Source organism: Carlito syrichta, unplaced genomic scaffold (assembly GCF_000164805.1).
Source record: "Carlito syrichta isolate Samal-C Ts95f unplaced genomic scaffold, Tarsius_syrichta-2.0.1 Scaffold308264, whole genome shotgun sequence".
Lineage (NCBI taxonomy): Eukaryota > Metazoa > Chordata > Mammalia > Primates > Tarsiidae > Carlito > Carlito syrichta.
In genome coordinates, this window is record NW_007252360.1 from 17,953 (window position 1) to 31,246 (window position 13,294).

The 13,294-nt window shown below is 34.5% G+C and overlaps 1 protein-coding gene across 1 annotated transcript in view; it reads left to right on the forward strand.

Annotated features, from left to right (window-relative positions):
* The first annotated feature begins 208 nt into the window (after nucleotides 1-208).
* The window catches only part of LOC103267799 (syntaxin-binding protein 5-like), an 82,442-nt gene continuing 69,356 nt past the window's right edge, over nucleotides 209-13,294 (forward strand). The window contains exon 1 of the mRNA XM_008065380.2: nucleotides 209-282. The gene's annotated coding sequence lies outside the window, so the exon portion shown is untranslated. The remainder of the gene's footprint in view (nucleotides 283-13,294) is intronic.

The window sequence follows — 13,294 nt, forward strand, 5'->3', positions numbered from 1 at the left end:
TATTATACAGCAGTCAATTGTTAGAACTCTAAAAATTGTTTGCAAATTTAATAGAAATATTAGGATACAAAGATGTGTTTATTTCTGTTATGACAAACATAATTACATTATTCCTTTTTCTTTATATCTCTAGTAAAATTTTTTAATTCTTATAGTTGAGTTGGATTTAAATTAGATTTAATAAAATATATTTCTTTCTTTAGGAAAAAGTCAAAGAGAAGGAAGAAAATCTGAATCTTGTAAGCCAATTCTTAAAGTAGAGTACAAGACCTGCAGAAATAGGTATGTATTTTTTCTTTAGGGAATAAAAGGGATAAGAACCAGAGACAAGAAAAGGGAGTAATATTTAATGTTAATATATTGTTTAAATTTTTTAAAACTATATTTACTGACTGAATCTTCTACATTAATAACTAATTCTTGTTGACATATCTATGATTATTATTATGAAGATTACAGTGTGTTAATTATTTTAAAATTCTATTTTGTCACCTTTAAATTTTTTATTTTAAAATTGTGGGGTACAATTCAGGGCTAGGTATACAGGTATTCATTGTTCAGGTACCCTTGTTGATGAGGTATGCCCCCCCCTTCCCCAGGCAGTTTCCCACTACTGCCAATCCCACCTCCCCACTGCCCCACACCCCCATAGTTTCCTGCTACTGTCAATCCTTTCCTTATAGTATTACCATAGTTGTTCAAGGTCCACTTATAAGTAAAAACATGTGATACTCAGTTCTTTGTTTCTGTGAAAGATCACTCAGTGTTATAGACTCTAAGTCCATCCAGGTTGCTGCAAAGTTCATGATTTTGTTCTTTTTTACTGTGTATATGTACCACTTTTTTTTTTTTTAATCCAGTCCTCTTTTGATGGGCAGCATGGTTGTTTTCATGTTCTTGCTATTGTGAATAATGCTGTGATAAACATTGCAAGTATCTTTTTTATAGAGTGATTTGAGTTCTTCCGGGTATATTCCCAGTAGGGGGATTGCGGGGTCATATGGAAGGTCGATTTTTAGAACTTTTAGGAATCGCCATGCTGTTTTCTACAGAGGCTGTACCGGTTTACACTCCCTCCAACAGTGTAGAAATGTTCCCTTTCACCACATCCTCTCCAGCATCTGTTATTTTTTGAGTTATTGTTGATGGCCATTCTGACTGGAGTTAGGTAGTATCTCAGTGTAGTTTTAATTTGCATTTCTTTGATGACTAGTGAGGCTGAGCATTTTTTCATGTATCTGTTGGCTGCTCGTATGTCTTCTTTTAAGAACTGTCTATTCATGTATTTTGCCCACTTTGTTAAGGGGCTGTTTGTTTTTTTCTTTTCAGTATGTTTGAGTTCCTTGTAGATCTTAGATGATAGGCCTTCATCAGACATAGAGTTGGCAAACGTTTTTTTCCCAGTCTGTGGGCTGTCTCTCTGCTCTCTTGATGGTTTCTTTGGCTTTGCAGAAGTTTGTCAGTTTGATAAGGTCCCACTTGTCTATCTTATCTCTTATGGCATGGGCACTTGGGGTTTTGATCAGGAATTGGTTACCAGTTCCAATTTCCATAAGAGTGTCTCCTGCATTTTTTAAGGTCCTTATAGTTTGATATTTTATGTTTAGGTCTCTGATCCATTTCGAGTTGATTTTTGTCTATGGGGATAGGTAGGGGTCTTGTTTCAACCTTCTGCATGTAGTCAGCCAGTTTTCCCAGCATCATTTACTGAATAGGTTCTCGTTTCCCCAGTGATTGGTGGTGAAGGCTTTGTTGAAGATTAGTTGGTTGAGAAATTAAGTGTTTGCTTCTGAAATGTCAATTCTATTCCATTGGTCTCTATGCCTGTTCTTGTACCAATATCAGGCTGTTTTGATTATTGTAGCTTTATAATAAAGTTTAAAGTCTGGGAGTGTGATACCTCCTGCTTTGTTTTTTGTTTTTTTCTTCTGAGAATTGTTTTGGCTTTTTGTGGTCATTTATGTTTCCATATGAATTCCTGCATTCTTGTTTCTAGGTCTGAGAAGAATGTTGCTGGTAATTTGATGGATATTGCGTTAAATCTGTAGATCGCCTTAGATAGAATGGACATCTTAACAATGTTGATTCTTCCAATCCATGAGCATGGACTATTTTTAAATACTTAATGAGTTTTGAGATGAGTATTATATACATTAATTTAAACAAAAGAGGACTTTTGAGTCATGTACATTACAAGCAGCAGAATGTATTAAGCAGAAGATATGTGCCTAGTGGTATTTTGTATGAAATAATTACATACATAACCAAGTTTCTGTACTTTAGGATCTAACATTCTAAATCTGGAAAGATTACAGTTAATTGGAAAGATAAAGTTATATATTGGTAAAATTTAAAAATGATAAATTTTAAAGATACAGAAAATTAAATAAAAGAATAATACTTATAAAATATTATGTTGTATATAGAGTAGCCATATCCTCTATATCAACAATGTTCCTCTACTTGACTTTATTAGTGGCAATACTTTCATCTAGGATTACCATAATAAATCTTACCTAAACAATAAATTTTTTTTTCATTCTAAATTGGATAATCCCACTTATATTAGTTATATGCTCATATGAGAATATTTTCTTGGTATCATAGGTATATTTAATGTTTGTTTATGCCTGCTTTTCAAAAGTTTTAATAGTATATAATTATGGTAATTTTTATCTTGTTTATATATATATATGTATATATATATATATCAGTTTATCTTTGGCATAGCCTAATGTTACTATGCATTAACTGTTAAAAAATGATCACAGTTTTATTCCATTATAACTAAAGTATTAAATGTTTCTAATTTAATCATTATGAATGGAAATATGAACTATATTTTTTCTTAAAACATTAAAAAAATTATTTTATTTTTTATTTTAGAATTGTGGGGTACATGTGAAGATTTAGTAAATAAGTTGATTGCATGAAGGTGAGGTGTGGGCTTCTAGCTAGCTCTGTTCCCTGCATTAGTGGACATGGTACCCAATGGGTAGTTGCATACTCCTTTTTTGCTCTCCCTCTCTCCCTCCTTTAGCCATGCCCAACATCTGTTATTCCCCCCTTTGTGCCCACATGCCCAATGTTTAGTGCCCACTTATGAGTGAAAACATGAAGTATTCAGTTTTTTGTTTTTGTGATAGTTCACTTAGAATATGGTCTCCAACTGAATTCATGTTGCTACAAAGGATACGATTTTGATCTTTATAGCTGCATAGTATTTCATAATGTATATGCACCACATTTTCTTTATCCAGTCCACTTTTGATGAGCATCTGGGTTGGGTTCACATTTTTGCTATGGTAAATAGTACTGCAAAGAGCATATGTGTGTAGATGCCTTTTTGGCTTAGTGATTTATGTTCTTCTGAGAATATTCCCAGGAGTGAGGTTTCTGGATCAAATGTTAGCTCAATTTTTAGTTATTTGAGAAGTCACCATAGTGCTTTTCACAACATTCCCACAAACAGTGTAGAAGCATTTTCTTTTTCTGTAGCCTTGCTAACACCTTTTGTTTTTTGACTTTTTAATGATGGTCATTTGACCAGTGTGATATGGCATCTCATCTTAGTTTTGATTTGCATTTCTCTGGTGATTAGTGAAGCTGAGATTTTTTTTCATGTTTGTTAGCTGCTTGGATGTCCTCCTTTGAGAAGTGTCTGTTCATGTTTTTTGCCCACTTTGTAATGTTTTTTTAAAAATTTCCTGTCAATTCCTTTGACCTCTTTTAGATTGTAGATGCTAGGCCTTTGTCAGATGTATAGCTTGCAAATAATTTTTTCCCCTATTCTATGGGTCATTTCTTTACTCTCTTGATGGTTTCTTTTGCTGTGCAACTTTTTAACTTGACAAAGTCCAACCAAAAGCTTTTGTTGCATTTGCTTTTGAAGACTTGGCCATGAATTCATTGCCTAGGTCAATATTCCCTAAGTTTTCTTTTAAGATTCTTATAGTTTGTAGTTTCACATTTAAGTCCTTAATCCATTTTGAGTAAACTTTTTATGTGGTGATAGGTAGGGGTCCAGTTCCATTTTTCTGCTCATGGTTATCCAGTTTTCCCACACCATTTGCTAAATATGGTTCCCCAATGTTTGTTTTCATCAACTTTGTTAAAGATGAGTTGGTTGAAGGTTTGTGATTTTATTTCCAGGTTTTCTGTTTTGTTCCATTGGTCTATGTGCTTATTTTTTATAACAGTAGCTGTCTTGTTTACTGTAGCCTCGTAGTAAAGTTTGAAGTCTGGGTGTGTGATTCCTCCAGCTTTGTTCTTTTTGCTGAAGATTGCTTCAGCTATTTGGGCTCTTTTTTGCTTCCATATGAATTTTTGTGTTATCTTTTCTAGGTCTGTGAAAAATTATGGTAATGGTTTAATAGAGATTGCATTGAATATGTAGGTTGCCTTGGGTAGAATGGACATCTTAAAGATGTTGATTCTTCAAATCCCTGAGCATGAAGTGTTCTTCCATTTGTTTGTGTCACCTTTGATTTCTTTGAGCAGTGTTTTGTAGTTCTCATTGTAAACGTCTTTCACCTCTTTGATAAGAGGACTCTGAGTTTGTGTGTGTGTGGCTACTGTGAAAGGGATTGTGTTTTTATGTGGTTATCTGCCTGCTTGTTGTTGGTGTATAGTAATGTAACTAGTTTTAGCACATTGATTTTACATCCCAAGACTTTACCAAAGTTGTTTATCAATGTGAGGAGGTTTTGGCATATTCTCTAGGATATTCTAGGTATAGAATCATATCATCTGCAAAGAAGAATGATTTAACTTCCTCTTTCCTATGTGGATACCTCTAGTTTCTTTCTCTTGCCTGACTATTCTGGCTAGGACTTCCAGTACTATGTTAAATTAGAGGATTGAGAGTAGGAATAATTGTCTTGTTCCAGTTCTTAAGGGGAATGCTTCCGCTTCTGCCCATTAAGCATGGTGTTAACTGAAGTTTTGTCCTAGATAGTTCTTATTATTTTGAGGAAAGTTTCTTTGATGCCTAGGTGTTTGAGGGTGTTTATCAAGAAAGGATGTTGGATTAGAGCAAATGCTTTTTCTATGTCTATTGAGATTATTGTGTGGTTCTTGGTTTTACACTTCTTTGTGTGGAGGATTACATTTATTGATTTGCATATGCTAAACCAGTCTTGCATTCCAGGAATGAAGCCCACATGGTCATGGTGGATTATCCTTGCAATGTACTGTTGGTTATGAATTTGCTAGAATGTTGTTGAAAATTTTTGCATCTATTGTCATCAGAGAAATCGGCCTGAAGTTTTCTTTTCTTGTTGGGTCTTTGCCATTTTGGGGTATAAAGATGATGTTGGTTTCAGAGAATGAGCTAGGGAGAATTCCTTCCTTCTTTATTGCTTGGAATGCTTTCAACAGGATTGGAAACATTAGCTCTTTCTTGTACATCTTGTAGAATTCAGATACGAAACCACTTGGCTCAGGGATTTTTTTTTTTTTTGCAGGGAAGTTTCTTATTACTGAGTCAATCTCTTGGATTGTTATTGATCTGGTTATGGATTGAATTTCTTCCCACTTCAATCTTGAGAGGTTATGTGATACTAGGAATTCCTCCATTTCTTCTAAATTTTCTTGCTTACTCACAGATGTTCATAGTAATCTTTGCTAATCTTTTATGTTTCTTTGTGGCCAATTGTGACATTACCTTTTCATTTCTAATTATGTTTATTGAAATTTTCTCTCTCTTTTTTGTTAATATGTCCAGGGTTCTGTTAATATCATTTGTCCTTTAAAAGAACCCAGAACTCATTTTTTTGGTCTCATTGATCTTTTGTATGATTTAAAAAAAATTTTTTTGGTCTTGGTTTCATTTGACTATGATTTTATTTTGATTATTTTCATGTTTCTACTTATTCTGGAATTGGATTGTTCTCGTCTTTCCAGCTCTCTTTGATGAGACATTAGCTTGCTTACTTGAGATCCCTCTAATTGTCTTGATATGTGCTTGCAATGTTATAAACTTCCTACTAGCATCGTTTTCATGATATCCTAGAGGTTTTGATATGCTGTATCTTTGCTTTCATATGTTGCTAGGAATCTTTTTATTTCTGCCTTGATTTCTGTGTTAACCCAAAAGTCACTCAGAAGCATGTTTAATTTCCATGTATTTGTGTGTTTTGGGTATTTCTGCTTGCGGTATTTATTTTTATTCTACTGTGGTCTGCAAAAATGCTTGGTATTATTTTAACCTTTTGAAATTTGTTCATGCTTCATTTATGTCCAAGTGTGTGGCTGGCCCTGGAGTATGTTCCATATGCTGATGAGAAGCATGCATATTCCATGGTTGTTGGATGAAGTGTTTTATAGATGTCTGTTAGATCCAATTTTTCAAGTGTTGAGTTAAGGTTCTGAATTTTCTTGTTAGTTTTTTTCTTTTTTTCTAAATGTTTTGTCTAAGACTTTTTGCAGGATGTTAAAGTCTCCAACTATAATTGTGTGACTCTATATGTCCTCCCTTAGTTTAATTACCATTTGTTTTATAAATCTGAGTACTCCTATATTTCGTGTATATATATTCAAGATGGATATTTCTTGCTTTGGATTTAACCTTTTATCATTATGTAGAATCCTTCACTGTCCCCTTTTACTTTTATTGGTTTTAAGTCTCTTTTTCCTGATATAAAAATAACTACTCCTGCTCTTTTCCATTTTCCATTTTCCTGGAATATCTTTCTCCAATCTTTACCTTGAGCCTGTGGGTGTCATTTGCAAAGATGGGTTTCCTGAAGATAGCAGAAGGATAGATCATACTTTTTTATCCAGTTTGTCACTCTCTGAATTTTGAGTGATGTGTTCAGTCCATTTACATTTAATCTAGTTTTTGATATATGAGATTTTTTTTCCTGTCATATTCTATTAAGAGGTTACTTTTCTTTTTTGTGGTTGATTTGTATGGTCTGTAAACTCTGTACTTGCCCATGCTTTTGCAATGGGTGCAACTGTTCTTTCATTTCTGTGCTCAGAGCATTCTGAAGCATCTCTTGAAGGGTTGGTCTGGAGGCAGCATATTTTGTTAGGGATTGGATGGGTGTCTGGGAAGGATTTTAATTCTTTATTAATGAAGTTTAATGGAATAGAAAATTCTTGACTGGAATTGATTTTTTTAAAAAATGTTGAAGATTGGATCCTAGTCTCTTATAGCTTATAGGATTTACTGAGAAGTATGCTGTAATTCTGATAGATCTTCCTTGGTAGGTGGTCTGTCCCTTCTCTCTAGCTGCCTTTATGCTTTTTTTTCATGCTCATCTTAATGAGACAGATTATTATGTGTCTTGGGGATGGTTTTTTCATGTAACACCTCACAGGTATTCTCTGAATATCTTGCATCTGCATGGCTGTCTCTCTAGTGAGATAGGGGAACTTTTCTTGGATGACATCTTGAAAGGCTTTTTCCAGGGTGTTCTCAGTTTCTCCTGCTCTCTCAGTGATGCCTATAACTGTAGATTTGGTCTCTACATAATCCCAAGCCTCTCCCAGGCTTTGCTTATTTTTCCTAAGTCTTTTCTCCTAATTTTTGTCAGACTGAGTTAGCTCAATAACAGTCCTCAAGCTCTAAGATTCTTTTCTCTGTCTGATCAATTATGTTGTTAAAGCTTACTTTTGTATTTTGAAATTCTAGGGTAGAATTCTTCATTTTCAGAAGTTCAGTTTTATTTGGACAGCCTGTTTGTGGGGTTTGACTTGTTAAGGCTTTAGGGATTTTTTGTAATGTTTTTAAATTATTTGCAAGAGCAGACTCTTCTCTTTTTATTTACTTTTTTATTAGACAAGGTTGCTACTGTTGGAGTGGCAGTTTGTGTTGTTATTTTTCCTGACTTTTCTCATTTGGTCCACTTGTAAGTAGGGCAGCAATGACAGGAAGAGCGCCAAACTGGGAGAAAACCCTCTAGCACTGCTTCACAGTGCAGTATTGTGGGGATGGGGCAAGTTCTTTCCTCTAGCTTGGTAGCTTTCCCCTCCCTCTGGCATGAACCAGGGGCCCTAGCTGGAGCTCTGTCTTCTCCCACCCCTACCTGCACCCTATCAGCAGGATTGGCAGGGAGCCAGGAGAGACCTCACAGCTCTATTCTGGCGATGTGCTCTTGGCACCCTAAAGTGACTTCCTCTCATCTAGGTGGGATCACCCCTTTTACCTGGGGGCAAAGGTGAATCAGATGTCTAATTTGTGGAGAGTTGCTACTTTTCACTCAGTCTACAGGTGGGCAGGGCCACCACTGTCCTGCTATACAGAGGCTCTAGCCTCCTAGTTCCCACCCTGCTCTATTGGAAGAGCTACACCAGCGAAGGCTGCCTTGGGAGGGCTAGTTACACCTGCAGCCCTGACCTGGGGCCACAATGGATGCTGACACCAGAGAAACATTCCTGAAGTGGGCACTCATCCCTGCTTGGTGCTAAAGAGGGGTGGGGATAGGGAGTGCCCATGTGACACAGACCATCTCCGCAGGGTGTTTCTCACAGAGCCTTTCTGTGGGGTTGGCTGCCTTGGCACTGGGCTCCCTGAGAGCTAGGGTTCCCCAGATCTTGCCAGTGCCTCTGTCTTGATTTAGGGCAGCCCTCCTCACCAGGCCAGTATGGAAAAGATTGGGATGAGGGCCTGGGCTGTCTCTCCCTTGTCTTGGACCACAGAGGCTTGCATGAGGTGTGTAGAGAAGAAAACTTGTTGCTTACACTCACCCCTTCCTTTTCCAACGGTGCTCTCCTGATCTCATGATGGGGCAGCTTCTAGGGGTGGCCAGGGCTTGGAACTGTACATCCTCTTCATCCCCAGGTGATTGTCCAGTAGACCTTAGCTTGGGTTTTTAAGCTGAGTCTCAAAGCCCTAGGTTTGTTCCTCCAATCTTACAATGTCTTCGGTAAGTCATCTTGGCTCTCTTCCTTTTCTACATTATGCATAATTTAAATGTTGCTTGAGTCTTTTGGCTCAATATCACTTACATTACCTGTTCAATAGTGTTGCACTTAAAGTATTATTGAGGTGCAAGGTACTATATTAACTATTCCTACCAGCTTGTATTGTTTTGTTTTTCTTTTCAGTTAAATGTTTAAAAACATTTTTCTCTCTCTTTTAGTTTTGGGATACCAAGACTTCTTATAATTTTCCATTGTCTTATTTATAGTATTTCGTCTTTATTTTTCTATAGACTAAGAAACTTGAAAGTCATATTTGTAAAATGAGAGTAAATAGATTATTGTAAAGGTCTGAGAGGTTTTTCCATGGCAAAAATGGAAAATGTCCATAGACTTTATGACATCTATTTTGTTGCTCAAAATGTGTTTCTATGAGGTGCTCAGCAATATTCCATTTAACTCAGTTAAAATAATATTTATTAAATTATTACTACAGACTATGCACAGTGCAATTTGTTTGATGTTCTGAAGTGAGATTACTGCCTGCTTTTGTATTTATGTTATAGTAGTAGAGGCAAGGCCATAAACTAGTGGTTTCTATATAACATGTGTGTTACTTTTATAGAGAGATGCCATGGGAGCACAGAAAGGGGGCACCTAACCCAGCCTTCAGGAGTGTGGGGAGGAGAACCAAAAAGAAAGATATTAGTAAAATTATTTTTAGATGCTTGAAGTGGGACTTAGAGGATAAAATGGTGCCAAACAAAGGGAGGAAGGGATTAAAGTAAAGAGAAAGTACTTTAGAAATCAGGAACTTAAATCAATGCAGTGTCAAATAAGGATAAAATAAACTCTTTTAAGCTTTAGTTTCCTCATCAACAATATCTATCTTACTATGATGTTCATGAAGATTAAATTAAATAATGGATAAGGCAGGTAATGTCCTTAGTTTGATATAGTAGGTTTCTTAATAAGTATGATACTGTTATTATTGTCATTATTTTCCTGTGATGCTATAATTATTCAACTTCTCAGAAATTGTTCAACTACTCTTAAATTTTTTCTAGCCATTGGTTATCCAATTATGTGTAGAAGTAGTTCTTTAGATTTGTAATGTGAAATAGTCATACTACTGATCAAATTACTATCATCCTACTTACTTGTGTACATTAGTACATTGTATCTATTTCTTGTGATTACTATTTTATTAGAAAAGTCACCTGTGGAGCTCAGAGTACAAGAAGACTAAAAAGCAAAGGAACTCTAAGGTTAAAAGTACTAAAAGGCATTTCCACAGTCAGGAAGTGGAATTACATATATAGCTATATTCCTGCTCCATCTATTAAAGAGCAGAAATTGTAAAGTCAAAAGTTAGGAAGGCTATGGCAGAAACAAGAACCTTAAGAAGCACTCTACAATAGGTAGCACTTATAAGGGATACATTTTATTCTTGGTTTTATCTCAAATTAGTCTTTCACAGACTTGCTTTATAGGAATAAATAACCACTGAGTACAGTAATCATTGATTCCCAATCACCACTTTGCTTACTGGCAAAGTTAAGGTGACCTCTAGGCTCAATAATTTTATCCTGTTCAAGAAAGGAATATTGATCTCTCTACTTGCTACCACTAACATTATTAGATTCTCTTAAGCTAATGAAAATTATTTTCTGCTAGACTTTTAATCTCTTCCTATCATGGCAATCTACTGATATTCTATGTGTAGTTAAGAACTCCAAGTTCCAGTATACCCATTTGTTAAACTGATATAATAATAGTGGTTCTGTCATTGAGCTGTCATAAGGATTAAATAAAATAAAACAATGCATGTAAAGTTCTTCACACAATGCCTGCAACATCATAAATACTCAATAAATGTTAGCATTTGATATTTATCATATTATGTTACACAACTTGTTTACTCTTGTTGCCTTCATTTGGATAAAATTTTAATGCAATTTTAAAAATCGTATGTATTTACAAATTATACATGTAATAAAATTGACTTTTTTGTTATTCAGCTTTATAAATGTTAATACATGTATAGGTTTCTAAAACTATCACCACAATAAGAATAAACAATATTTTCATCATCCCTCAAATCTCTCTTATATTATTCCTTGATAGTCACATTTCACCCCTACTCCTAACTCTTGGTAACCACTGATCTATTCTCCATCTCTATGGTTTTGCCTTTTTTAGAATGTCATAAAAATACAGTTATATATTATGGAACCTTTTAAGCCTACCTTCTTTCAATCAGCATAATGCCTTTGAGATTCATTTAAGTTATGTCAATAATTTGTTAAATTTTTTTTACATATGAAGATGTCAATTATATGGAGTTTTCTACTAAAAACAATCTTGATAAATATCCCATAGTAGATACTATGTAATAAATAACAAATGAGGCTATTTAGTGTGGTACAGCATTTACCAAATAACTGTGTTTCATTAATTACTAATGGCATTCACGGAACAAAAGTAATCTAATAAATGTGAGAAATATAAGAAATTTGAGAAATTCTGAGTTCTATAAAATTAAATTGCATTCTTTATGATTTCTTAGAACTTTTAACATATGGCATGAATTTCAAAATTTCTAAAGGGAGATGTGATTTTGCAAGAACTTATCCAATTATTAAATTTAATTTTTTTGCTGATCATCCATTAAGTTGTATTGCACAGAATACAACTTAGAAAACATTAAACTAGAAATGAAAAATGTAAGCATTGAAGTTTGGGTTTAAATTTTTGTCCTGGCCCTCACTAGCTGCTTAGCCCTGAGCTAAGTTTAACCTGCATTAATCCCAGATTCTCATTTACAAAATTTCCTAATCAGGATTATTGTGAGAATTACATAACATTTACTTTATGGAGAGCACAATATATGCCACATGGTAAGAATCCAGTAAATTGTAGCTGATTATTACCAGAGGTGTATATACTAGTGTTTAGAAACATAGGCTTTGGAGTTTGATAGAGTTCAGTGTTCTTTCGCTGCTTAGTTGTTATTTAACCTCACTAATAAAATAATCCTGAGTGACCTCTCACAAAAACAAAAATCCGAATATCACATGTTCTCACTCATGGACTTTGAACATCCAATGCAATACTATAAGAAAATGACCAACAGTAGTGGGAAACTATGGGGGGGAGGGGAATGGGATTAATAGTAGCAAATATCTGTCGGGGGATGGGAAAACACTTCTTATCTACAGGGTGCCTGAATTAAACGTCATTGTACACCTAACCCTTAACTGTACCCCACAAAACCATAATAAAAAATACTGATTAATGAAAAAAAAATGATGATAATGCTTAAAGGGATTTAATGTGATAATTAAATGAGTAATACAATTAACCATGAGTAGTTCCCTGAGCATTTTCCTGAGGAAAAAACTGCTTGTCGGTCATTCAGTAGTTTACAGAGAAGTGCATATATATCAACAACTAATTTCAGACTCAGTGTTTCCTGAGTCATAATTACAGCAAAGGAGGTTTTGCTCCCTTCCAATACTTGAGAAAAATATTTTCCAGTGTGTATACAAAAAGGATGTCTAAATTACTTCTGATCCCTATATTTCGATTAGTACTAGGGAATGAGAGTAAAGTTACCTACTTTTACACAGAATAAAATAGATATTTATGGCCTTTATTAATATTTATAATAGATAGTTAACCTTAATGTTTATGAAAAGGCATTACATTCTCCAAACCATCCCCTTTTTTTGTAAAACAAAGCAACAAAGATACAAAAACCTGTACTCTTTCATAAATAGCTGCATTAGAAATGCTTTTTAAATCTGGAGAAATCTTATTAATAATATAAATATATATTTATAGAAATAACAAGCATGTTTTTTTAAATAGCACCACTGGTAGATTGGTTATTTACTATGTCAAATCACGGGTGCAAGGCAGTGATCAACTGAGGGAAAATTTGTTTTAGAATTTTTGCTTACAACTCAAATATTTATGTCAAAATATTAAAACAGAATTATAAAGAAAAATTAGTATAGGAATTTTGTATGTAGGTTTTGATAGAAACGTTTTAAAAGCCTTATCTTTGGTGATATAGCCAACATAAGATTAGCACATGTTCCATTGATAATGTTTGGTACTTTGCACAGTAAAAAATGGAAGAGGAAGGGAAATCTTATAGAGTGATTTCTAGAGATGAGTAGATTCTTTAGGAAATGAATTGGCTAGGGAAGCATTATATTCTCAAAGAATTTGATACAATAAAAGGCTATTAAAAACTTTTTGGAGAAGAATATTTTCTTTTTTTATTAATCAATATTTTTTATTATGGTTTTGTGGGGTACAGTTAAGGGTTAGGTGTACAATTATGTTTCATTCAGGCACCCTGTTGATAAGAGGTGTTTCCCCATCCCCAGACAGATATTTGCTACTGTTAATCCCA